Source organism: Centrocercus urophasianus, unplaced genomic scaffold (genome assembly GCF_019232065.1).
Source record: "Centrocercus urophasianus isolate 14NV4802_14NV808 unplaced genomic scaffold, USGS_Curo_1.0 seq_14, whole genome shotgun sequence".
In the NCBI taxonomy this organism is placed as follows: domain Eukaryota; kingdom Metazoa; phylum Chordata; class Aves; order Galliformes; family Phasianidae; genus Centrocercus; species Centrocercus urophasianus.
The window spans coordinates 19,192,289-19,196,911 of record NW_024884586.1 but is presented as its reverse complement, the minus strand read 5'-3'; positions in this window follow the sequence as shown (position 1 = coordinate 19,196,911).

Here is a 4,623-nt window from a genome sequence, read left to right as displayed (position 1 = left end):
TATTCAAATTAATATTTTCGCAAGAATATTAGAGTAGAGGAGAAATAAATACACTCCATAAAGCAAGGCTCTTATGGGGGTTAGAGAAAAGAAAAATAAATTGCTGGCAGTAGTGATGTCTAGCTAATTATAACACCAACGTTGCTTTACTTGTAAATGTCACTCCTTCAAACTAGCACTTCCAGCTTGAAAGCAGTTCCACCCAATCCCTGCCTTTAGGAGGATTTGTATTGCCACATGGTAATTCAAATTAGGGAGCTATTCTATCTCAAGACTAAACTTTTCTGTGAATCACCAATTTTAAGAAAGTTTTAGAAAAGTACTGCTGCCAAAATTTGTGATTACAATCTCTCTGTCATCCGGTATAACTTGCAGGAACAACATACATAGGAAAAGTAGTGCTTCCTAGGCTGATTCTGTTTTTTATTAATCTAAAGAACTGTTGTAATTGAAGTAGCAGTGCTTATCATTAGAGGATGATAGCATGTGAGTATGATTATGTGATGTTAAGTAGTTTTGATAGTGCTGCAGGTTTTTAATATTTGAGAGTCTTTTACTGTAACTGCTTATTCTGTGACTAGCCTAACTTTATAGCAGTAAGTATAATTTAAAATTTTACTTCAAAGGATTTTAGCAAAAGCAGCATTGTAAAAGAATATCTGCTATTTTTTAAAGAATATAATTGCTGTTATAACCACATATTTTAAGGAACAGTAATGAATGAATGTAACCAGAAGTGAGACGCATTTAATAGCCTATGAATGGTTTGATCTTTGCTATATTTAAAAATGCTCCAAGCTATATTTCTTTTGATCTTTTTTTTTTTTTTTTTGTTAAAAGTTAATATTTAGTAAAAGACACATGGAAATTCAGTTTCAGGAGTCACTACTCATTATTTTCTTAAGTACATATTGTAATAGATTGTGATACTTCAGCTGGGGTGTGCATTTCTGATCTTAATGAATCACAAAATTGCTCTTTGTTAAGGGTAACAAATCTTAAAAGGAATATTGCACTTTCATAAGTGAAAAAAACATGAGCAAATATGAAAATTGTTGAAAGTCACAGGGATGTGCTTTAGATGCGAGTTATTAAGTCAACACAATTTAATTGCTGAAATGGTCTGCAGCATGATTTGATGTACCTTGATTAGAGGTAGAATTCAAGCTTATAATATTAGTGATTAGTATTAGTTTTTAATGTGTATATGAAAAATCTGAATTTGGATGAGAAGTATGACGATGGAGGGCATGGGAAGCATGTCAACTGATGGGAAGAGTACTATAAATAGATATATTGAGATTATTATAGACAAAGCTCAGTATAAAAGGGGAAGGTGAAATGGTGGAACAAACTGTACTTGGAGGTCCTGAATGTTTTTTGCATACAAGATTTTTTCTTTTCCTCCAAGTAGTTGCCTGATGGAAGAGCTAGAGAAAAAGAATTTACTTGAGTTGAAGTTGCTTGCTTTCTGTCATCGTTCCAATAACAGCTAGCTAGCCAATAGGTTTAGCGTTGGAACTTCTTTGAAGCAAATGACAAAATGTTACAGGCAAGTATTTAATTGCAATTAAATCCTCGGTTCAGATAATTTGAAATTATGGTATTATAGAGAACAGAATTTCTCTCTACGTCTTCCTAGACATAATGTATGAATGTATAGTTGTTTGGTTTTTTTTAATAGGAAGTACTTGAATGGTATGCAATATTCAAGGTACCAGTGAACCAGGGATTTAGAAAAAAGCAGAGATGATCTTTGTGTTGTTCTCTGTTTCATCTGAATTGCTAATGTTTGATTTTATTGCTTTTTGACTGCTACTTATTATTAAGTTGTCATCACTTTTAACTGTATATCATAAAAAACAATGTCTTATTTTTGGTTGCTAGTAGTCTGTTGTGTCTCTAATGAGAAGTTATGATTATTTTTTCTGATGTACATAATTTTACATTTATCTACGCAGAACCTTAACTGATATTTCATTCCCAAGTTATTTGGTACCATAAGGTCACTCAGCAGTTTCTCACAGTTTTTTCTTGTCTTTTCTGTCTTCCTTTTTTAAAAACACAAACAAAATAAAAGACACTAAATGACGTTGTCAACCGATTTGTGTTATTTTAGTTCTAGTTCTGCTTTCCACATTATCTGTGAAAATGTTGATTTGTGCTGATCGTATCTTGCTCCTTGCAGAGCTAGTGACCTCGTTGTCTAAAGTGACTGCTTAGTCCTGTTTTGTGCCTTTTAACCAATTATTGTATAAAGCACTTGTCCTTTTATGCCATAGCTGTTTAGTTTCTTTAAAAAGACTTGGTCAGATACTTTTTAGGAATTCTGGGTTGTGCTTACCAGCGTGACTGTTTGTTTAGAAACTCCGAGATTTGGAATATAGCTCTTTATTTCAAGAAACCATGTTATCTTCTCAACTATATCCCTTTTATTCCAATGTTCAGTAGTTCTGTTCATCATTACAACATCTACTAGTTTGCTAGGTGCAAATATCAGATTCCCAGACCTGAAGTTTATTGGATGTAGCGCTTCTTAAAAAATTGGCAATATATTTGCCACACTCTAATCCTTATATATCACTGCGTTTACAAGTGAGACCTTTTGAGCTATCATTTATAGATGAGTCATTTCACTCTCAAGCTTCTTTCAAGCTTTGGTGAATTCTGTCTGACACTGGTGACATTAATTTTTGTTTTTTGTATTCCCTATTCCTTTCAATTTAAGGCAAATCTTCTGATGAGTTTCCTGGAGGAGCGTTTTTCCTGGATACTTTCTCATTTTCTTTCACTGTCAACACAGATGCAAAAAGTCACTGAGTTTCTCTATTGCAGTCTTACTTTCTTTAATGTAGTTCTTATACCGACAGTTTATTCTTCCTACATATTTTCTGGTAAGATTTACCATCTTGGGATTTTTTAAATTAGTTTTAATGTATTTTATTTATTCCTCAGTCGATTTTGCTTTGTCCCAGTTGCTCTTTTGCACCTTCAGTAACTTACCATTTTTTTAAAACTACATACTTTTTTGTTGCTTAGGAGTTCTCCTAGTCTGCTCTTCATTTATGTGGGATTTTTTTTTTTTTTTAAACTTCCTTCAGGTCTGTCCTAATTGGTATTTTATGCTCTGCTCTGTGCTCCCTACTTGGTCTATATTAGAGAGACTGCTTGGTTTGCAAGACCAAAATGAAGCTAAACTGGGAGTTAAGTTCAGGCAGTCTTTAAAGAATGTGACCATGAATTATGGCATGTGCTAAATAATGATCTTCTTGAAGAAAAATTGTGTTTAAATATCCAAGAAATCCATTCCAAAATTTGAAAGCAGTGCTATTAGTGATCCAGATAGAAGATCATGAGTCAGGTTCTCTATATATGAATAATTTCTGCAATAATATATTTTTCAGTGGAACTTGGATTAAAAATGTAAATATTGATCTTGATAAGTGATGACTCATCAGCCTAAAAATAATAGCTCTCTGTGCTGTACTGTGTAATCACAGATGATCTAGAAAAGCTGTGAATAGTGAAGCGACAGTGATGATAAAAGGGCATTCAGAATAGCAAAGCTGTAGACAGGCATGGAAGTGCTGCAGAAAGACATTGCAACTCTGAGGTAATTATAGATGAAAATTATTGTAAAGGAGTGCACAGATGGAAATAGTTTTGAAATGTACACAGCGATAGGCCAACCTTTCTGAAGTCTTGCAGACTTTCTGAAAATAGCAGTCCAGTGCCTAAGAACATCTCATACGGTTTCTGGTAGATCAGGGAAAAGTACACAGAAAGGGGAAAAACAAATCAGTGGTAAAAGAATAAATAGATGAAGAGAGACATGAAGGGAATATGATAGCAAGCTATTCCCTGCAGGGGTCCAAAAAGTGAACAGGGAACAATTGCAAACTTTACCTTCCAGTACAAAGGTTAGTGAGCCTCAGATGTAAGTAACAGAAGATAAATTGAAAACAAAAACGTTCTTGCCACAGCATGGAAATAAATTGTAGCTTATTTGCAGTGATGTTATGGATGCTAAGAGATTTCATGGGTTCAGAAAATATATGATGAATTCAGAGCTGGAAAGTCTTAAATACCATCTTTGGCTCAAAAGGAGTTTTTTGTCCCAGCTTTTTATATCCTCAGAAAGTATCCCAGAAAAGTATGATAATATACTTTCTGCATCTTTTTTTCTTCCCTCTGCATATGCTGTTGGCAGCAGTCACAGACAGGAGATTGGGCTGAATAGAACTTGATCTAACTCAACTGTCTGCTCTCATGATTAGCTGTCCATGCCATCTACTCTTCTACTGTCTAAATTAATTATAGGTTAAGCGTCTACTACAAACTAAATTCATATTTTTTTTTGGATTTGTCCCAACTTGTAAGTACTGTTGCCAAAGTTCCATTTGAGTTTCTTAATATCTGTCTCCCATTTCAAACCAGTCATTGAACTAAAATTTAATTTTGATGTTGCTGCACTTATTTTGGACTTAAAAATGGTTTGTGTGCCTAACTTACACATTTTTTTCTGCCTATATCAGCTAGTTTAGTTAAAGATAATGTACTTGCTCCTTCCATAAACTTTGCCTTTTTTTTTTTTTTTTTTTTTTTTTTTTTTTTTTTTTTTTT